Source organism: Melozone crissalis, unplaced genomic scaffold (genome assembly GCF_028551555.1).
Source record: "Melozone crissalis strain CALT ecotype California unplaced genomic scaffold, PUWL_Pcris_2 ptg000066l_1, whole genome shotgun sequence".
Taxonomy (NCBI): domain Eukaryota; kingdom Metazoa; phylum Chordata; class Aves; order Passeriformes; family Passerellidae; genus Melozone; species Melozone crissalis.
The window spans coordinates 3,883,124-3,908,503 of NW_026535844.1; the positions used below are offsets into that span (position 1 = coordinate 3,883,124).

General features: G+C 53.8%; 1 pseudogene; it reads right to left on the reverse strand.

The window, feature by feature from the left end:
* Positions 1 to 25,380, reverse strand: part of LOC128945559 (zinc finger protein 850-like) — a 223,040-nt pseudogene that overhangs the window by 21,938 nt on the left and 175,722 nt on the right.

A 25,380-nucleotide genomic window follows, 5' to 3' on the forward strand; every position in this document is an offset into this window, starting at 1 on the left:
CCCGGGGTTCGGGTATTCTCCTGGCCAGAGATCAGCGGCTGCTGGCAGCAGGTCTGACCACAGCGGGAGGGACGCCTCCGGACCAGCGTGGACCATGGAAGCCATTGCGAAGGTCGTAACAGAGATGCATGCACAATGGGGTATAGAATGTAAACTTAGGGATTTATCTCTCGCATTGCCGAGACTGATTAAGCTTGGGGCTATTGAAAGCCCCGTGGACGTCCTACATTCGGACGTGTGGGATAATTGTACAAAAGCCCTGGCGGAGGACACCATGTCCTTGGGCTCAGGGAAAGCCCTAAAATCGTGGGGCAGGGTTGTCCAGGCTCTGCAAAAGGCTCGACAAGAGCAAGAAACCTGGATAGCCGCGCGAACCTGTTTATTAGCCGTGCCGCAGTTGGGGGTGGGCGCGGCGACACAAACCGCGGAGGGGCCTGACCCGGGCGGGCGCGCGGAGGCGCGAACGCCAAACCCCCCTCAGTGAGCGGATTCACCATCGGAGGGGGGGGAACACCCGCGGACGTTCTGGCGGGGGCTCGCGGAGGAGGCGCGGAACGCGGCCGAATCGGCGGACCCCGTAGGGACCGATAAAAACGCCCCCCCACCTTATGCGTTTGAAAATGGCGCCGAACCGCGTGGTCCGGGCGGAAAGGAGGAGGCGGGGGGCGGAAGCGCGGTCAGCCCGCTTAACAACGCATGCGCGGGCGAGCGGGGAGACGGGGCGGCCCCCGCGGAGGCGCGTAAGATCAATCAGAGCCCTCAGTTCACATTAGGTCCTTATAGGGCAAGGACCTCCCCCAGCAGGAGGCGGGGGGACCCCATGGAGAGGGAACGGCCCGACCCCCGCAGGAGGGGGCGGGGTCGGAGTCCGGGGGAAAGGCAGAGCAGCCCGGAAGCGTCTCCTTATTCAACTTCCGGCTCGGACTCGGGCTCGAGCTCCGAGCCCGAGATAGGATCGGAGGATTCCGATCTGGATTACGGCTTTAACAGAGAGAGGGAAGCGGCATGTAAGGTCACTAGTCACAGCGCTCCCGCGTGGGTGAAGGGGTTACCAGAGAAAAACCAAACCCCGCTCACAAATTGGCGGAAAATAAAAATGGCTTGCGCGGAATGGGCTCCGTCTGCCACTTTAGTGTTCCCGGTCCGTGTGGGGGGGGCAGGCGGAAACCAAAGGACTTATTCACCAGTCAATCCGAAAGATGTGCAGGCAATTGTTAAAGCGATTGCAGATAAGGCAATTAATTGTGCCATGGTTTGCACACTTATAGACGGCCTTTTTGGTGGGGACGATATGCTTCCCTTCGATATTAAGCAGACATGTAGAATGATATTCGATGGTGCAGGGATGATCGTTTTCAAACAAGAATGGGAGGATAATTGCATAAAGCAGCTAGCCTTGGTAACAGGGGCAGACCACCCACTGCACGGCTCCAGCATACAGAGGCTCATGGGAACAGACCCCACCATGATCACCCCCCAGCAACAGGCTGAGGGCCTGTGAGCCCATGAGGTCATGACAACGACCCGAGCTGCCCGAGAAGCCATCCGTGACGCTTCTAAAGTGGTAGCTAAACCCTCTCCATGGTCTTCCATAAAACAGGGTGAGAGTGAGAGCTTCACTCAATTCGTGGATAAGCTCCAGGCCGCATTAGATTCCTCTACGTTACCCTCAGAGGCGAAGGGTCCCGTGCTGGCAGAGTGCTTACGCCAGCAATGCAACTCAGCCACTAAGGACATTTTAAGATCACTGCCACAGGGGTCCAATATAGCTGCCATGATCAGACACGTTGCAAAGGAGGAACACCTAGCTCCCATCCAAGCAGCAGTTCAAACTGCAATAACCAGCGTGATGGCATGCCTTAAGTGCGGCCAGGCAGGCCACTTGGCAGTAAACTGCCCCCAGCCAAGGCGCCTATCAGCAGCTGCTCCACCACGCCAAGCGGGAGGCAGGGGACCGTGCTGGGGGTGTGGAAGGAAGGGGCACTTAGCTAAGGAATGCAGATCCAGACCCCAGGGAAACGGGAGAGGGAGGGGGTGGCCGGGCCGTGTTCAGCCCCCTCCCACCTGGAATATGCAGCGGCCCAGCTACAGCAACCCCCAGTGGGGCAGGGGACCCTCATACCCTATGCCCCCACAGGGAGCAGTCACCTTTGCATCCCCCCCAGCAATACAATGGCAGAGTTGTGCAGCACCCTCAATACCTTCGCACCCCCCACCACCACAAGCCGTGCCGGAGTCACAGGAACAGCAGGGGACGCCCCAGAGCGGGATCCCTGGGTGGCCTTGGTCATAAAAATAGGGAAGGAGCCCTTGATGGTGTGGGGGACATGCCGCCTTTACGGCAGCCAGGATCCTCACGGCATAGGGCTTCAGTTTTGGGCGGACACGGGATCAGACTGCACGATTATTCCCCAAAAGCATTGGCCCGGACATTGGCAATTCAAAGAAGTCCCCCCAGTGAACGGAGTGAGGGGGCAGTCCCGGGCATGGAAAAGCACCCAGCTGGTGGCTATAACACTTCACACGAAAAAGGGACCAGAACAGACAGTAGCAATCTACCCCTACATTTTGCAGAATTCTCCACCCCTGTTAGGAAGGGATGTTCTCTCCTTGCTAGGATTTCGGATCACAAATTTATCATGAGGGCCACTGCCGTACACCCTCCGCTGCCAATCAAATTGACTTGGAAATCATCAGACCCTGTATGGGTTGAGCAGTGGCCCCTGACAGAGCCTCGAATGGCAGCCTTGCTAGAACTGGTCGATCGAGAATTGCAAAAGGGTCACATAGAACCCTCCACCAGCCCATGGAACACCCCGGTATTCGTAGTCCCCAAAAGGTCCGGACAAGGCTATTGTCTCGTCCACGACCTGAGAGAAGTGAACAAGACGATTCGACCCATGGGTCCAGTCCAGACACTGCTACCCGCGAACTCAGCCATCCCCACAGGACAGCCATGTGCAGTACTGGACATCAAGGACTGCTTCTTTTCAATACCCCTGCACCCTGAGGACCGAGAGCGATTCGCCTTTTCCGTGGCATTTCGGAACGGCGAGCGGCCCAACCTTCGCTTCCAATGGAGAGTACTTCCACAAGGCCTGGTCGACAGCCCGACCATATGCCAAATCACCGTGGACAAAGCACTGACGCCAGTCCGACACTCCTACCCCACCGCAACCATCATTCAGTACATGGACGACATCCTGGTCGCAGCACCATCGACAAGCCAAGTGGATCAACTGGTTACCACAGTCACGGAAACCCTTCAAGCCAACGGCTTCGAGATCGCGAGCGCAAAGATCAAGAGAGGACCCTGCGTGACCTTCCTGGGAGTAGGCATCACGAGCACCCACGTGACACCCCCCGAGATGAAGATCAACCGAGACATCGAGACGCTCAACGACGTACAACGCCTGGTGGGATCGCTGCAGTGGCTTCGCAACATCGTCCTGATTCCTCCCGAGGTCATGGACCCTCTGTACGACCTCCTGAAAGGAAAGAACCCCTGGGATCCCAAGGAGCTGACACCGCAAGCAACGAGCTCCCTCGACTTCATCGAAAACCAAATGGCCACTGGCACGCTTGCCAGGTGGAACCCAGCCATGCCACTGGACTTGTACGTCCACTTTACACCGAAGGGGGGAGTGGGAGCACTGGCCCAAGGACTTGCAGAAAAGGCCCGACCGATCCAATGGGTGGTCCTCGGAAGACCCGCTCGTGCATTTTCCCCAGGAATCGAGTGCATTGCCAACCTCATCATGAAAGGCAGGAGACTCGCCTTGAAACACTTAGGGACAGAGCCGACAAGCATCCACCTTCCGTTTCGCAAGCGACCAACCACAGAGTCAGCCGCAATATCGGAGTACCTGGCCCTTGCTCTCTCCGGCTTCGGAGGAGAAATCTCCTACTCCTCCAAGCCACCCTGGACCAAGCTGCTGACCATAGTCGACATGGACATGCCACTGAAGGTCAAGGACAGACCGCAGCCGGGACCAACGGTCTTCACAGACGCTTCCTCCACGACTTCAACCGCAGCAGCAGTGTGGCAGGCAGGAGAGCAATGGCACTGCGTCAAAGCGAGGGACCCCACACTGTCAGTGCAACAGGTGAGGCAGCAGCAGTGGTTTTGGCGTGCGGACTCTTCCAAGACGAACACCTCAACATCGTAACAGACTCCATATTCGTGGCAAGGCTCAGCCTAGCCATGGCAGGACCAGGAGTGTCAACATCAGCAGCAGCCCTAATGTTGGAAGAAGCACTCTCCTCGCGACAGGGTACCGTGTCAGTCATCCACATCAACAGCCACGACCCAGTCAAAGGTTACTTCCAGATCGGCAACGACAAAGCGGACGCCGCAGCGAAAGGCGTTTGGACCTTGCAAAGAGCTCGTCAACTGCACGAGTCGCTCCACATCGGAGTCAAAGCACTGGCGAAGAGATGCGGAATCTCGACGGCGGACGCCAAACATGTGGTAGCCACTTGCCCTCATTGCCAGAAGTCACCCCTTTGGTCCTACGGAGTCAACCCGAGAGGTCTCAAGCCCTCAGAAATCTGGCAGTCGGACTTCACCTGGTGCGAAATACTGAGGCCCCGAGCATGGCTTGCAGTGACAGTAGACACTTATAGCGGAGCGATTGTAGCTACGCAGCACCCCAAAACCAACTCCAAAGCCACAATTCAGCACTGGCTGACAGCCATGGCTTGGCTAGGTATCCCCAATCAGATCAAAACGGACAACGGCTCCAACTTCAAATCCAAACAAGTGCAGGAATTCGCCTCGAAATGGGGTATCACGCTAGTGCACGGCATCCCACATAACAGTACCGGACAGGCCATAGTAGAGAGAGCAAACCAGACCCTGAAAACCAAGATAGAAGTGTTGGCAAAAGCAGAGGGCTTTGCCAACGCCATTCCCCCAGGAGATCAGGCACGCATGCTGGCAACCGCCTTGCTGGCACTGAATCAATTCCCTAGGGGAGACGAAACAAACAGTCCCGTTCAAAAACACTGGGTCACTCGAACGTTAGAAGAGGGCCCGCAGGTGGTAATCAGAAACGAGCTAGGCGAGTGGGAACAGGGTTGGAGGCTGATGCTCACAGAGCGAGGGTACGCAGCAGTCAAAAAGGACGGCAAAATCAGGTGGTGTCCACTTAAGTCGATTAAACCGGACCTTCAGGGCGAGCAGAATGAGACTGACGAGAATTGCGAGTATCTGTTTACAGGACCTGCTCGTGGGACGCCCTCGTGACGCGTACTTCCCGGTTCCGGACGAAAGCGACAGACCACCAAGCCGCCAAGCAGCACCCGAGAGACCCGCACGGGTGAGACCCAAGCACCAAGGGTGTTTCTGTGCGATTTTGCTGTTGGGGCTTGTTGCCAGGGGGCAAGCCAGCCCAGACCACTACCCCCATCAGCCCTTCAGGTGGGTCATGCGACACCTTAGTAGGGGCAAAGCGCTCAGACAAATCACCACACCGAACACCCCATCCTTCGTGCTCCGCATCACCGACCTGTTTCCAGGACAGCCAAGGGTAAACCCCTATTCCCCACACGTCACACACTTGTACCTATCCTACTGGTGCCCAGCTTCAAACCCTGGGAAAAGCTACTGCAATCACCCAGGGTGGGGATATTGTGGGCACTGGGGCTGCGAAACCATAGTTACAGATGCCAGGCCATCGGGGCCTGGGTGGGATCCACAAGAGCCAGACAAATTCTTACAGTTCACCTGGGCACCCATCGGTTGCAAAATACCCCTCTTCTTTCACGGGAACTTCCATCGAAACCAACATAAAGTCCCTAGATTTCGGGCATGCACTGAGTACAACATGACGGTCTTGCAGCCAGATCACCCTAGCTGGGCCACAGGCAGAACGTGGACAGTAGTCCTTCAAGGGTCAACAGAGAGGGCGAACGTGCAAATTATCAGGCTTCAACCGTCAGCACCCCGAGCGGTCGGACCCAACAAAGCGATTAAAAGCGTGCCGAAAGGGAGAAACATAACCTACCCCAAAACCTTACCCACAGGGGTCAGCAATGTCCCAACCGGTCAAGCGGAGACCTTTCAGATGAGCCGCTTAACCGAGTCAGACTCAGACCCAATCCTTCGTATGTTAGAAGCTACCTTTGTATCCCTGAACGAATCCAACCCTAACCTAACCGAGTCCTGCTGGCTTTGTTACGATGTCAAACCTCCCTTTTTCGAAGGAGTCGCCTTAAACACTCCCTTCAGTTACTCCACAGCCGACGCCCCTCACCAGTGCAGATGGGACACCCCTCGCAAGGGAATCACCCTGAGTCAAGTCACAGGCCGAGGCAGATGCTTCGGCAATGCAACCCTAGCTAGGCGGAAAGGCAACGTCTGCACCAAAATAGTCAAGCCTAACAGGAAAAACAATAAGTGGGCAGTCCCAGCCGCATCTGGGATGTGGGTTTGCCAGCGATCCGGAGTGAGTCCTTGTGTGTTCCTTCCCAAATTCAATGACTCTAACGCCTTCTGTGTCCAAGTTCTGATTGTTCCTAGGATCCTGTACCACTCAGACGAAGAAATGTACCATCTTCTTGAGGGACCCGGCCGGATCCACAAAAGAGAAATATTGACAGGTATAACTGTCGCGATGCTGCTCGGCCTGGGAGCAGCTGGAATGGCCACAGGAGTCTCAGCCCTAGCGACCCAGCACCAAGGACTGTCCCAGGTGCAAGCAACAATTGACGAGGACCTGCAAAGGATCGAGAAATCCATCTCCTTTCTAGAGAAGTCGGTCTCCTCACTCTCGGAAGTGGTCTTGCAGAACAGGCGAGGCCTGGACCTCCTGTTCATGCAGCAAGGGGGCCTGTGCGTTGCCTTGAAGGAGGAGTGCTGTTTCTACGCAGACCACACGGGAGTCGTGAGAGACTCAATGGCAGAACTCCGGAACCAACTGGCTCAGAGACAGAAAGACAGGGAGGCCCAACAGGGCTGGTACGAGTCCTGGTTCAATCAATCACCTTGGCTAACCACTCTGATTTCTGTCCTGATAGGTCCATTGGCCATGCTGATTCTAACAGTCACCTTCGGCCCATGCCTGCTGAACAAGCTGGTCTCGTTCGTTCAGAGCCGCCTGGAACGGACCAACATCCTGTACCTAGGCCGACGACAATTGCTGTGAAATCAACCAGAGAAATCAACCAGAGAATTCAACCAGGAAACACCGTCAGTCACAAGATCCTCCGAACTTGTCTGACAAAAGCTTACTCAGGACTCCCAAGACCCTTTTCCCTTGTCAAGCTACAACCTTATACCTCACTTAAGCACCTATGAGCATGACTACCTCATTCATTTGTGAAAAGGGGGGGGAGATGTGGTAGACAGGGAAAGGCGCTGCGGAAGATCTCGCAATGTCACGGAAAGCCAGGACCCTCTGATCCCCTTAGATAAGACCATCTGCTTCCCATAGATAAGAAACTAACATAGGAATGTAACCCGCCTAACCAAATTCCAGTAACTTTCCATCCCCTACCCAGTAACAGTCCACCTCTTCCTAACCATAGAAGGTAAAGACAGACCCATGCTGACGTAGAGACCCCTTAGACTATAAAAACCCAAGAGACGAGATAATAAATGCCTTTTGACCGTCCATCACATTGATGTCTGCGTGTGTCATTGGCCCGAGTGGCCCTGGTGAGTGGGCCACCGTGCTGTTCGTCTGAACCAGGTCGCCTGCCTTGCATCAGAAGGCAACAGGGAGGCAAGCTGACCGAAGCGAGATGTTTGCCTGCAGGTTGTGACCGCTGGACCAAGAAGACAATGGCTCTCGCTTACTGCCAAGAGCATGGACTACCTGTTACATCTATTCCTTATTGTGTCTGTTTCCCTCCCTTGCAATTTCCAATAGAGTTATCATAATAAAAACCTCTGAGTTAGCGAGAGACTTTGAGATCTCCCAGACGTAACCGGAAGATCCTCGACTGGACTGGACCAAAGGACTTCATCTCTACGTTTGGTAGCTCTATCCCCTCTTTCTTTTTCTCTCTTTTGTCTCTCTCTTCCTCTATCTTTTTCTCTCCCTTAATCGCTTTATTGCATTTTGCTGTGGTCATTCAATAAAGGTGCATTTGTTTCGATTATCATTGCAAACCCCCTTGTACTGTGTCGGTTCTTTTTGCACCCTGAGATCAAATCCACGAACCATCACGAAACCCGTCCGTGAGGACGGATTGTGACACCCCCTGAGGACCCCTCCCCAAATTCCTCCCCAAAGCATCCCCAACACCCCCAGACCCCGCTAAAACCCCCTCAAGTTCCCCCCAGATCCTCCCCAAATCCCCCTCAAACCTCCTCAAGACCCCTCCCCAAATTCCCCTCACGACCCCTCCAGGACCCCTCACCTGTCCCTGCGCCTCCTCAGCAGCTCCCGGAGCCCCCCGTCCTCTCCCAGCGCCTCCCCCGCTCTCTCCAGCGCCTCCCGCAGGACCCGCCCGAGCCCGGGGCGGCTCCCGGGGGTCCCTGAGGGGGTCCCGGGGGGCGGGGCGGAGGGAGGGGGCGCCCGCTCCATGCCCGGCCCCGGGGTCAAGGGGCGCTGCTTCGGGCTCGACTCTGATTGGCTGGTACGCGTGGAGAGGGCGGGAGTTGCTATGCGGAGTTGGCCAGTGATTGGTTGGTTTCGTAGAGGGTGCGGTGATTGACAGGAGATGGGTGGGGGAGGCGGGCTTTGCCGAGGGGAGGCACGCGGTGATTGGTTGGATAAAGGCAAAGAAGACGGGAGGTGCTGAGGGAAGACGCCCGGTGATTGGTCGGTTCAGGACGAGAGAGGCGAGAGCAGCTGAGAGGAGAAAGGCGGTGATTGGATTGTTCGGTGTAAGAGGTGGGCGTGCCTGAGGGGAGGCATGCAGTGATTGGTTGGTTCGGTGCACAGAGAGGCTGGTGTTCCTGAGGGGAGACCCGCGGTGATTGGATGGTTTGGAGCCGGGCGCGCAACTACTGGTTGGGAAAAGTCCGGGATTTTTTAGGGAACATTCCCGGATTTTTGGGGGAAAACTCTCAGATTTTTAGGCAAAAATTCCCGATTTTTGCAGGAGAAATATTCCTGGAGCTTTTGACCCTATGTGACCCCAAATAACTCAAATAACCCCAAAACACTTGGAAAAAAATCCCAATAACCACAAAGAACCCCAAATAATACCTAGAAATGCCCCAAATAACCCCAAAAAACGAAAAAAAAACCTCCACCAAGTTAAAGCCAAAAAACCCCAAATGGTATCAAGCACACCGAAAAAAACCTATATACACCAAGATTAACCCCAAGAATCCCAAGTACTTCCAAATAAACCCACATAAACCCAAACAAGCCCAAACAAACACAAATAATTCCAAATAAAATCAAATAATTCCTAATAACCCCAAATAAACAAGAAATAAACCAAGTAAAACCCAAGATAAACCCCAAATAGTCCATCAATAACCCCAAACAAACCCCAAACAAACCCTAAATAAACCCAAATAAACCTCAAGAAACCCCAGTTCCTCCCGTCCCCACCCCAAAGCAGATCCCGACCAATCACAACGCGCGGCACTGATGATGTTCCACTTGCTGCGCACAAACTCAGAGCACTGGCCCCGCTCAGCGACTTTCAGCCAATCAGCGCCCGGCCCGACTCTGACTCATCACTTGCCAGCCACAGACCAAGGCCTCTCACTGCGGTAAATACTCAGAGATCACGCGGGGTAATTTCCAGCCAATCAGAGCGTGTCTCGCTGATGACTCATCAGTTGCCAGGAGCGGAATTGGCAGGGTTGGGGGGGGGGGGGAAGGTGACCCTGGGGATGGGCTGGGGACTCCAAATTAATCCAAAATGGGGTCGGGACTCCAAAACGGAGCAGGAGGGGCCTGGAGCCCCCAAAACCAAACACAGGAGGGGACTGGGGGAACGATCAGAAAGGAGAGAGTGGGGAAAAGAGGGTCGGGGCCCCAAAATTGAGCTGGGAGGGGAATGGGAACCCCAAATTGAGGTAGGAGGAGAATGGAACCCCCAAATTAAGCTGGGACGGGTATGGGGTCCAAAAACTGAGCTGGGAGGAGGATGGGACTCCCCAAATTGAGCTGGGAGGGGGGTTGGACCCCCACACAGGATTAAGCCAATTTTGTTCCTGGAATATATAAAATACTTCATGGATATGCAACAAGGACATGAATATGCAACGCATTGATGTAATGGGAGACAAGGACCATCGAGCAAAGGTTGTTATGGCCACCAAGACCCCCCAGTTATGTTCGGGGACACCCCTTAATTAATCTGGTTTTAATTACATCAGCTTGTTGCATATTCATAGACCCTCATGCATATACATAAACTAATTTACATCTTTCAGGAACTATTTGACATGGCCCAGCCTCGGGGGTATCTCCCCATTAGAGGAGCCTCCACTGAAATGGAAAATGTAAACCCCCTCCCTTTGATTATTATTACTATTTTTATTATTAGTAGTAGTAATAATAATAATAAAAATAATAGTAATTTATTTTGAAATTAAGGGGCTCTCAGGCAAAGATATGGGAGCAGAAAAAACAGTACTTTATTAGCAAAAATTAAAAATACAAATGCAGTAATACAAACAAAAAGAAACAGTGACAGAGTCAGAACCCTCTGGGAATTCAGTGAAAAAAGCTGATCCTCTTAGAATCCAGTGGGAAGGGGCTGATCCTCAGGGAATCCAGTTGGAAAACGGATAATCCTTTGGGAATCCATTTCTTACCCCCCAAAGACAGGGCAAAGGCAGGGCCATGGAGTTTCTATAGGGTATCCAAAGGGTGGAGTTGGGGTTTGGGTCAGGGGAGGAGTACTTAGAAACACAAGAAGGGTGAGATCAAATTCTTGCCTCTTAGCAACAGCAGCACTCCACACAGAACACGACCCCAAATACTAAATTCCCTCTAAAACAACTGAGAAATTATGGAACTGCAGATATGAATTTCCTTCATTTAACCCAGTTTTGGGTGTCCTTAAAAGATGAAGCAGAGGAAAATTAAGGCCAACCCAAAAGGCAAAGCAGCCAGGTGTGTTCCCAACATGGATCACAGGGAATGGGAGTGACCAGGGCTGTGCCCAAAGTGCCTCCTCCAGCGGGGGATGGAGCTGGGGCAGCGCACGAAGCTCTGCCCACACTCGGGGCACTCGCAGGGCTTCCCTTACCGGTGCCTCCGTTGGTGTTGGGTCAAGTTAGAGCTGTGTGAGAAGCTCTTCCCACACTGGGGACACTCGTAGGGCCTCTCCCCCGTGTGGATGCGCCGGTGAGTGACGAGGGTGGAGTTGCGCTTGAATCCCTTCCCGCAGTCGGGGCAGCGAAAGGGCCTCTCCTCTGTGTGAATCCGATAGTGCCGGAGGAGACAGGAGCTGGTCGGAAACCCCTTCCTGCATTTATCACACTCGTAGGGCCTCTCCCCTGTGTGGATGCGCCGGTGGGTGATGAGGTGGGAGTTTTGCCTGAATCCCTTCCCGCAGTCGGGGCATTGGAAGGGCCTCTCCTCTCTGTGAATTCGATAGTGCTGGAGGAGATTGGAGCTGGTCTGAAACCCCTTCCCACATTTGGAACACTCGTAGGGCCTCTCCCCAGTGTGGGTCCTCTGGTGCCTGATCAGTTCGGAGTTCCACCTGAAGCTCTTCCCACACTCCACGCACGTGTGGGGCTTCTCCACATCATGGAGCTGCTCATGGAGCACCAGCTCCGAGCTCTGGCTCCGTCTCCGGCCGCCTTCCCGGCCCAGGCTGGTTCTTTCCCCCTCAGATCCCCGCCAGCTGCGTTTGCAGCCCCTCCTCGTGCGGCATCTCCGGGGCTTTTCCTCCCCGTTGGCTTCCTGCGCCGTGGAGCCGCTCAAAACGGCCTCTTCCACCAGGTTCTGCCGCGGGCATTTGTCCTCCCTGCTCTCCATGCTCAGCTCCTGCTCTGGGGGAGGAAGGACAAGGACAGGATGGGATTTGCCTCCGTGCCACAGGCAAGGGCAAGGAGATCCCCCCAGGCCTGAGCTGCAGCCGGGGCCGTGCTGGGCTGGGAGATGGAGCAGCACAGAGGGGAAAGGGGCACTGACTTCCTCCTCACCTGCCTCAGTGTCCCGGGGCATCTTCCTCGCAGCCTCCCTGGGGTTGGCAATGGGAAATCCTGGTTTGGGGAAAACAAGGGATGAGCGTGTTTGTAGGAGTGTCAGGGGGTAGGACGGTTGGGACAGATGGAGATGAGAGATCTCTGCAGCCAGGTCGTGGAACTTGCGGTTTATTGCAAAGGGCCTGGGTGCAGGGCCCTGCTTGGAGCTGCCAGGCACAGCTCGGAGCAGGGCTGAGAGAAGAGAGGGGAAGAGAGGATGAGAGGGTAAAAGACTAAGACAGGCAAGAGCATAAGAGAGTAACGTTTGCATTACAAAACAATAAATTTTCTTCTGTGTTGAATATTCTATTTCTCACCAACCAATCTAGTACGAGATACAAATCCTACAGCATTTACATACAGCGTGTAAGAATCATTACATCACCATACTGTGTTACATTTTACACCCTAAAAACTCCTCTTTGGACCCCTTCTGCTGAGCTACTAGGCTCTGGATCTGCCTGCAAACAGAGGGAATTGTTTAACAAAGGGGATTACCTTCAGTTGGGCCACATCATTGTTTTCCAGTTGTTCAATAACTAAGTATCTCAAAGCTTGCTTTCATTTCAGTCTTCCTTACACTTTCTATATTCTCAAAATCTTTTGCCAGACAATCATACTTATAAAGTATTCCTGTTTCATCTTCCCCAACGCACATTCAGTTTGAAGGTCACTCTGCCCGAGTCCGTTTCTGCAACTCACCAGCCACCTGGGCTCCAGAAAAACCTCCCAAACACCAAGATTCAGCCCTGAAAAAGCCTCCCAGGGGTTCCCCATCCCTGGTCCCTCCCCTCTGGTGTTCGGGGATTCCCCCCTGTCCCAGCTGCTGGGGGTCACGCTTGGATTGGGGGTCCCCCTTGTGCCAGGTGCCCGCCCTGCCCAGGCTGCTGGCAGTCCCAGCAATGCCAAAAGCTCCCACTGCTTCACTCTCCCCATTTTGGCAATGCCGGGGCTGTTTGGGCTCCCGGGCTCCCTTCTCCCCTCATTCTCTGCTCTGGGCTGCAGCGGCTCCAAGGAGTCCCCCCTGCCCCTCTCCAGGCTCTTGAGGCTCCCGCCAATGGCGGCACTCCCCCCTCTCTGGGCTCCCCACTTTGGGCTCCTGGGGGACACAGGGCTCTGCTCCTCCAGGCTGCCTCTGCCGGCAGCCGCCACCGCCACCCCCGATGTCCTCCCAAGGAGCCTTTTCCGCTCAGCCTTGGACTTCTTCATTCTCCAAACATCCCCCCAAAAAACCCAACCCAGGGACCCCCCGGGATATCTGGGTCGAGCTCCCCCTCCTCGCTCACCAGTGCGATGGGGGGGCGATGATCCCACAGCTGGGGGCTGCGAATTCAGGCAGCGATCGATGGCATGGTTCCCTCAGCTCAGCCTTGATCCGCCTTTGTCCCTCCTCTTCCTCTTCCTCCCAGTCCTCCCCTTCCATCCCCCATCCTCCTCCCCCTCTGTGTTATCCCCACCTCCTTCCATCACTGCTCTCTCTCCACCTTCATCCCTCCTCTTCCGTTCCTCCTCCCCCTGCTCCTCCTCCCTAACCCCACCTCCTCCTCCCCCTTCATCCCTGCCCTTCCCTCCCTCCTCCTCCTCCCCCCCCAGAAGCAGCCACACCCTTGGTGCCCCATTCCGCGGCAGGAGCGGGGATGGAGCCGGGACAGGTCGGGATGGGCAGCGCGGGGCTCTCGGCTGCTCCCAGCCGCTGAGGGCGGGGGGAACCCGGCCCGGGCCAGAGGAGAGGCAAACTGGGCAAACTGGGGGCTGCACATCCAAACTGGGCCTTGCTGGGGACCCTGCCTGGCCACTGCCAGCCCCTGGGGCTCCTCTCGGCACATCCGCCAGGGGAGAACGCACACAGGGCTGGGGGATCCCAGCAGTGGCAGCACTGCCAGGGACTGGGCTGGACTGGGATCGTACTGGGAGTGACTGGGACTGTACTGGGTTTGTACAGATATCATACTGGGATCATACTGGGACTGTACTGGCTTTGTACTGACACCGTACTGGGATCATACTGGGATCATGATGGGACTGTACTGGGCTTGTACTGACATCATACTGGGATCATATTGCCATGCCAGGGCAGACTGTGATCGCACTGATGGACACTGGGATCATACTGGGAGTGAGCAGGAGCCTGCAGGAGGCAACCGAGACCATGTTAGGAGCAAATGGGATATAGTGGGAGTGACTGGGATTATGCTGAGGATGACTGGGAGCAGCTGTGAGTAACTGGGATCATGGTGGGAGCAACTGGGAGGAACAGGGAGTGACTGGGTGCATGCTGGCGGCGACTGGAAACTGCTGGGCTTGTACTGGGATGAACTGGGATCATACTGGTGGTGACTGGGATCATACTGACATTGAGTGCCACTACTCTGAGGCTGACTGGGAGTGCTTGGGAGCAAATGGGATCATACTGGAAGGAACAGGAAAGATTGTAGAGGGAACTGGGGTACCCTGGGAGGTACTGGGAGTGACTGGAAGGAAAGTGAGGGTGAAAGAGAGGAACTGGAACCATGTGGAGCACAACTGGTTTATTCTGGCAGAGACTGGGAGCACACTGGGCTCATATTTGGATCATACTGGGAGGGACTGGACTAATACTGGGAGGAACTGAGTGTCACAGTGAGCACACCCTGCACATCATCCCCCATACTGGGCCTGACTGGGAGCAACTGGGAGCAAATGGCATCATACTGGGACTCACTGAGTTGATTGAGGAAGCAACTGGAACCATGCTGCCAGCAGCTGGGACCAAACTGGGAGAGACTGGAAGTAAGTGGGATTATACTTGTGAAAAATGCGTGTTTTGTGATTGGGTTTTCGCAAATACTGAAATAAATATTATACGTCCTCTGTTAGAATGTACTGCTGTATTAATTCTCGTAAGTAGTGAGTTAAATATGGTTTTAGGTTATTAAAAAAATGTTAAAATAGAAAATATGCATGGTAAGGGGCTTTTTTTAAAGAAAGGACTTGCAGCGAGACAGCAGCCACAGGATACCTAAATCTTTCAGAGAAAAACAATTTATTGCTCTCTTATCAGAAGAAATTAACTTCTTCCCACCTCGAAGTCGCTGTTAGGATTCAGAGGAAGAAGCTGGCACTGACCAGACAGAATCCTGTGTTTGAACGGAATTTATGCATCATGTATGAAGTGTATGAATATGCAACAGGCTATTGTTTTTAAGGGTTAATCATGTGATAACAAGTGTCCTTTTTCGGGCTCCTGCTGCCCAGAAAAGGGTACCCGGACATCCGTAACTCTTGGTATTTATTGTCTCATATTGTCCTAATTCGATTTCTCCAAATTGTGATTACTCTAATTGTATTACTATTTTTCATAACCATTCTATTACTATTAAACTTTTAAAATTTTAAAAGCAAGTGACTGGCGTTTTTCACAATTGTGGTAGCAGAGGATGGTTACTAACACCTCGCTGTTGGTGTTTTAGGAGAGTCAGAGTGGGGAAGGCGCGCCCTGCCCCGTTGGCAGCCTCGCTCTGTTCCCCCTGGGGTGACTGACAGACGCAGGTTATGGTGGACAAAAGGAGACAATAAAACAAAGAGAAGGGAAAAAGGCTCCCTACAACCGCGGTAATTGGCCCCCTAAGAGTAGTAATGTGCACGAAGAACCCGGGACGGAAAAGAGATTGGTAAGTATTTCTCAGGGGGGCAGGTACAGGGGGATGAATGTGTGTGAATGAGAGGAGGGCTGGTTGTCCCAGACCTGCCAAGTGAGTGCTGGAGTCTCCCACGCTGCGTTTCCGACTATCCGCGGTAAGTGGCCAGGAAAGAGACGAAGTGAATGTTAACAGGAGTGAGAGAATCCCCCGGGGTAACTGGGACTGGGTCCCAGAGAGGGGCTGGACCCCTCGGAGGAAGGGAGCAGAGGAGTTTCCGAGCCCAATCCACTAGGAAACGGGACAAAAGGGAACCCTAAAAATCCTGCTGGTTTGAGGGATAAGAGTGCCCAAGAGCATCCAGAATTAAAACCTGCTAGGTTGAGGAATTAATATTCCAAGAGCATCCACGGTTGAGCAAAATTCTGCCGGATTGAGGATATGCTCAAGAGCATCTGGGGTTGGACAGCACAGCTGGGTTGAGGGATATCCAAGAGCATGGGGACTGACCAGAAACACCTAAACTTGTAATAGGTGATGTGAAAGTGTAGTATATGGTAGAGATAATTCATGCTATTAATGCATAAAATATTGTAAAATCCACATTATGTCTTTTGACCATCCTGGCCAGGAGCAGTGTCTTATTCATATACATCTAGTTCCTGGACTTGGTTGAGATAAACATCGGGGTTTTTAATGAAAGAATAGAAGCTTCCAGGGCGATAATCGCTGGCTTCCCCGGGTCACCAGATCCAGCCAAGAGTGATTATTGCCTTGACGATTACAGCTACCAAGATGATCCACAGCGCCACCCTGATGCATGTGAATGCTGACTTCCCCAGAGTCTACTGACAACATCAGACACCTGGACTGAGTCTTTGTCCAACTGTGCACAGGTAAAGACACGGTTATGCATGGGAAGAGACACAAAGAACATTCTGTGATCTCTGCCTCGAGCAGAATAAACTGTAAAAGAACTTGCTGCGTCAGGCAGCATTTGTGAACAGGGGGAGACTGACATTCGGAGCTCAGATCCGTGTTCACCCAGCACCGAACCCGGGCTCGACGCTGACCCTTGGCTGTGGTGGTTTTGACAACCGAACTTCATTCGCACAGACTAATAAATCTTTGCTAAATTTTCTTATACGTTTAGCTCTCGATTTGATCATATATAACAAAAGGTACCTTATTGTTGTCTTGTTGTGTGTGAGAGTGAGTCACACACAAAATCAGCCTCAGCTTCCCGGGCGGGTGGGAAGGGAGGCTGTGGAAAGAGGAGTGTGTGACCCACAAATAAGCCATTGTTCTCCTGGGCGTGTGGGGGCTGTGGCATAAGGCACAGGTGACCTGCAAAGGGGCCATTGTCCCCAGGGCGTGTGAGGGGGCCGTGGCTAAAGAGTGTGAGTGACACACAAATCAGCCTCACAGGTGAACGGCACCGGAGGCAGCAGAGTCAGGGCCCTCCCAGGAGGCCCGGAGATACTGAGACCCAGAGGCCACCCCAAGGTGAGGGGGACCACAGGGACCCGCGATTCTCTGTCAACAGGGATCCACTCTGTGTCCTGAGGGTGTGAAAGAATGTGTGGAAGTGAATGGGAAATAAAAGTGAGTGAATGTAGATGAATGAAAGTATAGGTAATGTAGATTCTGTATTTTAAGCTTTACTATATCTCCTTGGAGGGAGGTGTATTGTACTGAAAGTAGTATGAGAAAAAAAATTTTTATTTTTGTGGGTGTAGTTGAAAGAAAAGTGGTATTTAGGTTGTTAGTGAATGTGAAAAACAGAGGAAGAAGATTAATAGATAAGATCTTGAAAATGAGACAGAAAACCAGTAAGTTGGATACAGGGAAAAAAAAAAAAGAAATAGTCCTTTGGGAGTTATGTTTGCTAACAGAGATACAACTCCTTGCAAAAGGAGAAAATACAGGGTATGCAGTAGTCGATTGGAAAAACATGCAAACTATGGAAAAAGGGAAATTAACCTCAAACTAGTAAGCTCAAACTTGTGAATTATATACTTTAAAAAGAGCACTAGAATATTTAACACAAATAAAGGAACTATATATACTGATTCAAGATATGCCTTTAGAGTAGTACATACCTGTAAAATATTTGGAAAGGAAAAAGATTACTTAATTCAAGAAGAAAAGGATTAATACATGAGGAACTTATTTTAGAGGTTTTAGAGGCATTCCAATTACCTAAAAGAGATAGCTATAGTACATATTATGGAACTCCAAAAGGGAAAGACTCCAGAAAGAGGAGGAAATAATTTGGCAGATCACAAAGCTAAGGATGCAGCAGAAAATGGAGCTGAAAGAGTTATGTTAATATTAACTCCAAACCAGGAAAAACTGGAAACTCCAAAGTTTAGGGAAGCTGAGAAAAAAGAATTAAACAAGACAGGAAGTGAATAAGAGAAATCAGGGAAATGGAAACTTCTTGATAGAAGACAATTTCAAAATAAAATGTGCTTCTAGGGAAATATTAGAAGACTTGCATCAGAAAATCCGCTGGGGTACTCAAGCTTTGTGTGATCATTTTTTAAGGAACTATAGGTGCTCTGGGATTCTCAGAGTAGCCAAGCAAGTAACTGAAAGATGCTTAATCTGCCAAAGGATAAATAAAAAGGTGATGAGAAAAACAACATTAGGAGGTCCTGAGTTAGCTCGTTGGCAATTTCAAAGTATCCATGCAGAAGTCTGGATTTGTTAGGTTCTGGGTTTATTTGTAAAAAAAACCCATTTAATCTAGAACAAAGAGAATATGCCATATGTGCGACAGGAGATTTTAGGAGAATAAAAATCTTTAAAGTACCAGAAAGCCCCGGGAAAAAAACAAGAAAAGAACAAGGGGAAATGAAAGGGAGGGGAGCAGGAGGAAAAATCAGAAAGAGAGTGGGACCCTCTGCAAGTCTTGCCCCCTCCGTTCGCGGCCCAGGCGCCTGTCCCGGGTCCCGGCTCGCTGCCCGCCTCAGCTCCGCCTGCCCCGGTTTCCATCCCAGGTGCGGCCTCACTGCCCAGGGCAGCTCCACCTGCCCCGGTGCTGTCGCTCAATTTGTGTGCCCTGCTCCCACTGCCTGGCCCGCGGCCGCTCTGCCGCCCATGCTGGGCAAGATGGGGGTCGCTCTGTCCTGCCACGCGCTCCGAGGTCACCGCGCCCACCGCACCCAGGGGGGGTCCCGGCCATCCCATCCCCGGCTGCCCTGCCCGTGCCACTTGCGCTGGGCACCGCCGCTGCTGCCGGGCTCTCCCACCTGCCTTTGCTCTGCCGGGAGCTGCCGGATCAGCCGCCATCAGCCATGTGGGGGCTACCCACGCTCCGCCTCGGGCTCCACGGGAAGATCCCCCTCTGCCGATTCCGGCAGCAGACCCTGCCCACACTCCCACCGAGCCTCGGCGGGATATCCTCCCCTGACCCCGTCCTGCTCTGAGTTACATCCCCTCGGCAACCACACCTCCGGCTGTTCAGGGAAACTCTCTCTCTCTACAGGAAGCACCTTATCGAAACACTAGGAGCTCAGTTAAAAGACAGCCCTCTCCAAATTCTGTCTCAAAACAGGGGAGAAAGGCTAGAGAAGGGAAAAAAGTGAAAGAGTTAGATGAAGGGATTGCTCTATTTCCGTTCAGAGAGGTTCCCATGGGAGGGATGCGCTGCCCCGCCCCGCGGGAGCCACCAGCGCCCCAGCCGGCCGTGCCCGGAACTGCACCCAAGGGCAAAGCGCCGCAGCCCAAAGGCCGGGACTGGGTCCGGGCTCTGTTTGCTGTCAGTGCCGCAGCTGTTGGTGTTTGTTTCCTTTATTATACACACTAGTAAAGAACTGGTATTCCTACTCCCATATCTTTGCCTGAGAGCCCCTTGATTTCACTACTCTAAAAATTAAGAGGGAGGGGGTATGCATTCTCCATTCCAAGAGAGGCTTTTTCTGCCTTCCTGAGCAGACACCTCTCTTGTAAAGCAAGACAAGCACCCACAGGCACGGAGGGGGCTGCAGGAGGGGCACAAGAAGGCCCTGCAGCACTTGGGCACAAAGGCACAGCAGGTGAATGCAAGAAGGGAGCAGCAAAAGGCCAAGCTGAAGGCAAAGGCCATGGCACAGTTCCTACAGCCCCTGAGGGATCAACCCCAGGGCCCAAGGGGGCCCCAGCACCCAGGGCACGGCTCGGCCACAAGCACCTGGCAGAGGCATTGCCCTCCTCGGCAGGGGAGAGCCCACCCAAACAGCCCCTGGCAAGGAACCAGGGCTCCAGCTGCAGGGCACAAGGACACTGCAAGCACAGACAGCAGCACCCTCAGGACCAGCAAGTCCACCCCTTGATGGACATGGATTGCCAGGGCTGTCACAGCTACCATCACACCAGGGACCCTCCACACTGCAGCCCTTGAGAACATTCAGGGTGGGTCTGCATTGAGAGGAGGCATTCCCTGATGGACACAGGGGCCACTCAATTCAATATGAATCTTCGACATATGGGGGGGAAAACGCTAAAAATATGTTTTATTAGTCAGGAGTTAAGTGGGAAAGATGCGTGGTTTTATTCAACCACTATTGGTACATCTGGGAGAGGGATTTGAAATGCATGAATTTTGACTTGGTCCGAATTGTTATCATGATTTACTAGGAAGGGATTTGGTCGCTAAACTTGGAATGCAAATTAATATTATAAAAGGTGATACAGAGGCCAGTACTGTTGTACCTTTGTGTCAAATGTCTGGCGAGGCCTATGCTCAAGTGAATCCAGAAGTGTGGGCAGGCCCAGGGAAATAGGGAAATGTAGATATGGAGTCTCTCCAAAGCACTCTGAACCAATCAGGACAAGTGGTGTCTAACAGCAACACCCTGTTCCAGGGGAGGGAAGGAAGGGGAATCAGTCAAAGCGCAGGTCACCACCCCATGCTCAGCTCAACCCGCCCAGCTGTGGGTGCTTGTGAGAGCCTGGCACTGAAATGCCCTGAGCAGGAAGGCTTCAATATCTTCTGCTGACACCATGGCACTTAACAGGGGGGCAAAAGCAATTCTCACTGCTTCAGCAACCACTGGAGCAGATATCAAGGCACATTCTCCCACAGCAAGCTGGGCTGGCACAGAGCCTGCCCTGGCACTTTGCTGCTGCCAACACCCAGCCAGGACATCGGCTCCTGCCTAAGGAGTGCAAAGCAGCACCACTGGTGGCCAAGGGGCCCATGCCAAGTGTCCCTGAGGCAACAAACAGCCGCCAGCACAGCTCAACACGGGGGGACCCCTCAGCCTGGCCTCAAGGGCTCTGAAGCCCCGCAGATTTGCACTTCCCGCCTGCAGCAGGACGATGGGAGGCCGCCCCTGAGCCTGCCCTGAAGGCAACGCAGCAGCAGCCAGGGCTCCACAGCGGGCCAAGCCCCTGCGCCTGCCCACAGATCCTCGCCTGGAATCCTCTGCAATCCTGGCCACCCTCCTCTGCCATCTCCAGCCACTGGGGCCAAGCCTTGCTGCCACTGCTGCAGCTTCAGCGCTGCCTGGGCCGGCACTGCCACAGCTGCTGGGGAACACCACGGCACAATTCCACTCTGGGGCTCACTGACACCCACACTCTGGGCTGCCTGCCATTGCACTGCTGTAAATGTACCGAGTTTGGTTCTTTTAAACCTAATTTCTCTACTCAGGCTTGGTTTTCTTTGCCTTGGGGAAATTAATTTTAAAGGATTTTTTTAAGGGGTGTTACAGTGCTCAATGAACATGAGTTTAGCACCTGAACAGACTGGGAATAGCCCAAAAGACCCCCACAGAGATAACGACCAGCAACAAAACATCAACATTGCCCAGCAGTAGGAAGAGAAGCTCCATTCCAGGCAGCCTGCAGAGGAGCTTTAGAAATGCAAATGAACACTGCTGGGCAAAGTGTGGACAATGCACCTGGGCCACTTGGCTGGGGCAGGAATTGGGCTGATTCCCTCTGCCCCTCACCCCAAGCTCTGCCTGCTTGCACTGATGGAATTTGCACAGCTCAAGGCAGAGCCCAGGGGGAGGATATCTGACCCTGCAACAGAAACGGGTGAAGCTGCAAAGGGAAACAGCACACTGAGAACGTTGGGAAAACTTCACTATAAATAAATGGGAGGGGAATCATCCCGCTGCCCACTAAAACATGTGCTGTCACTGTCTGTGTTATGTAGGTTATATTAGAGCACTGGGGGTTTTTGCTAGCAAAAATTCAGGGAAATAAGCTGGGAATCCAAGGATTTGATGATTTAATTAGAGAAAAGCAGTCAATTGATGCAGCCCTGGCTGGAGAGAGCGCCCAAAAATAGGGAAAAGATGAACGGCCAGCAGAACAAATCCTACAACACCATGGACCAGCCCCTGGGAACCTGAACCAATTCATATCAGGAGCCACAGAACCCATTTCTCATTTCAATGGCGCCAGTAGATTACAAGCTCTGCTCAGAATAATAACCAACCAGACAGCTCCAGCTCCTGACCTTCCTCCTGACCAATCCACTGAAATGAGGAACACAACACTTAACCATGGGATGGGATCAGATCATCTGTTAGCAGAAAAAGGAGGAGTTTGTGGAAAATTAAATTACTCAAACTGGTCTTGGCAAATAGATGACAAAGGAAAAGGGGTGAAACAGATAACAAAGGAATTAAGAAAGTAGCTCATGTACGGATTCAAACGCGGAAAGGATGGGAATGGGACACGGTTTTGTGGCTCCGTGGCTGATCCTGGGTTAAACGAATGCTGTTTCTCCTCTGATGTGCTGCAGCAACTCTCATCTTTTTACCATGCTCCACACCTTGAGAGTGCAGCTCATTCAGCAGCTGAGCGAGGGGCCAGGGACTTGCAGATAAGGAAGCAACGGGCGAAACCACCAGCTTCAATAAATGTTACTAATTAACATGGACTGCTGCTCACACAAAGTCCCGCTAAATTCCGGAACTTCCAGAAGAACAAGGATTTAACAGAGCCCTGATTATCTGCTGTTATACAAAAGTGGGGATGCACATTAACGAGGACATGCAGTTACAGGATCGGGAGGTCTGAACCTTCCAAGCACTTCAGCCAGTGCACAAAGGGAGAGGGAGATGAGGCCGGGAAAATGAGGTTAAAAAGGAGGCTGCGAACTACAACAATGGCAGAGAGCGCACGGCAAATGCCCCACGGCCTCTCCCCCTTCTCAGCAATAAAGTCACTTTTACAGGACTCCTCTGTCTCCTCTGCGCACAGAAACCTCCGGCCACGGGAATTTCCCCGCACAGCCCCGGGCACGGGGCAGCCCCCTCTGTCCCAGCCACAGCAACCGGGCCGAGCCAGCGCTGCTCCGGCAGCGGCTCCTGCCGAGGCAGCGGCCGCAAGGAGACCGCGGGCAGCCGCTCCCGCAGCGCCCTCACGCCAGCGGCAACACGGGCCGGACACGGCACAACGAACCCGCCCGAGCCCCCTGCCGCCCCCGAGGCCCGCAGCCAGCCCCGAGACCCCGCACAACCCAGCGCGGCTCCCACCTGCGCTGCGGCCGCCTCCGAGCTCCGCCGCCGCCTCACCGCGCTCCGGCCGCTGCCGCCGCTCACGGCACCGCGCACACCCTCCGACAATGGCGCCGCTGCCCAGCCACGGCCGCCCTCAGCCCGCCACCGGGGCCCTGGTCCGCCCCGCTCCCACCAATCAGCCAGCCACAAACACGACTGACGGCACCATCGCCCAATCGCCGCCAGGGGCGGGCTCTGCACACGGCACAGACCCGCCCCTCGCTCTCAGGGCCCCCCAGGCTGCGTGAGGGCAGAGCCGGAGCTGAGGAACAGCCCTGGAACGGGCCCGGGCCCGAGGGGGATTGAGCTGAAAACACAAACAAACTTCTCCGCACCTCCCGCCACGGCTTTCCCGGCACTGCGGCTCCGGTGGCTCCGGCTCAGCGGGAAGCCCTGGAGCCTCACTTCTCCTACCCCTAATTAGGAGCATCAGTGCATCGCTTTGATTTCTCTCTAAAAGAGAAAACCGCCCCAAAGCCCTGTGGATGAGTGGGGGAGGGGAGAGATTTCTGACAGAAAACTCCTAAAACTCAGAGCAGGATAATGGGAAGTAAGTGAAGACCCTTAAATGCAGCTTTCCCCCACGCCTCCCTCCTTCTAGCTGCACCTCCTACCCCGGCAGTGCCGCAGACAGGGAATGGGGCCGGGCTCAGTTCATGCTCCGGGGCTTCTCCCTCTGCTCAGGGGCAGGAGTCGTTCCCCTGCTGCACCCTGGGCTCTCTCCCACCGGAGACTTCTCCAGGAACTTCTCCAAGCTGAGTCCATCCGACGGGGCACAGCCCCCTCCAAGTGCCCCGGGGTCAGTCCTGCCAGGACAGGCTGCTCCAGCGGGGCTCTCTGGCCGCGGGGTCACAGCCTCCTCTCAGGCAACGCCGTGCTGCAGCGTGGCTGCTCCGGGGGCTGCAGGGGGATCTCTGCATCCCCATGGATCTGCAGGGAGATCTTTGCATCCCCGTGGATCTGCAGGGGGATCTCTTTACAGCCCCATGGATGTCTGTGTCCGGCACCGCCATTTTTGCAGTCACGAGGAACAGGCTGAGCTCTGCCTGAAGCTCTTCTCACATTCCCCACGCCTTTCCCAGCCCAGGGAAGCTTTTACCCTTTTACCTCCTCACAGCTCCCCAGGCTGGCTTTGCAGCCCCTCCACGTGTGGGATCTCTGGAGCTCTTCCTCCCCGTTGGATTCCTGTACCATGGAGCCGTTCCAAATGGCCTCTTCCACGAGGTTCTGTGGCAGGGATTTGTTCTCCCTGGTCTCTGTCCGCAGCTCAGTGCCTGGAGGAGGAAGGACAAGGAGAGGGAGAGACAGGGAGAAGGGCAAAGGAAAAGGCAGGAGGAGAGGAAAGAACAAGAAGGAACAAAGGAGGAAGGAAATGGAAAAGGAACATGGATGGATGAAGGACAGAATGAGGAGAGGAAGGAGGGCAGACAAGGAGAAGATGGGATTTGCCTCCATGCCAGAGGAAAGGGGAAGGAGATCCCCCCAGTCCATCCCTGGCAGGATGGCGTTGGCAGTGAGGCTGTCCTGCAGCGATGCTGGGCTGGGAGATGGAGCAGCAGAGAGGGGAAAGGGGCAGTGATTCCTCCTGCCCTGCCTGGCTGTCCCAGTCTGGAGCGTCCTGGCGCTGCCGAGGCCCTTGGAGCGTCCGGCACTCCGGAGCCCGAAGCTCACGGCTGCTTTATAAAGCTGACAAAGTCAGCAGGATGGATCTGGGTATGATCTGCAGCAAACTGGGTTTATTGGTACAGGAACAGGGCACAGAGCTGAGCAGGACCCAGGGACAAAGACAGGGTGCAAGCTGAGGGCACAGGGGGTTTTATATGGGGTAGTGAGGGTGGAGCTGAGGGTCAGGGTCCAATGGATATGGGGGGAAATGGTGCAAAGGAGGGGTTAAGGGTCGGGTCAGCTAATAGGGAAACAGGGGCAGAGGAATGCAGTAAATTAGGGCAAATGGAGGGACAGGGAGAATATTCTAGAGACTAACCAGAGATGGGTAACAGGAGTTTAACTAGGGTAATTAGGCCAACGGGCCAATGGGGTAACATAACTTTCCAGAAATCAGCATGTGCCTGCAAAGACGTATAGTAGAAGCAAGCTTCTTACCATAACCTTTAAATCTGTTCTTCTTCTTGGGGACCAGTCC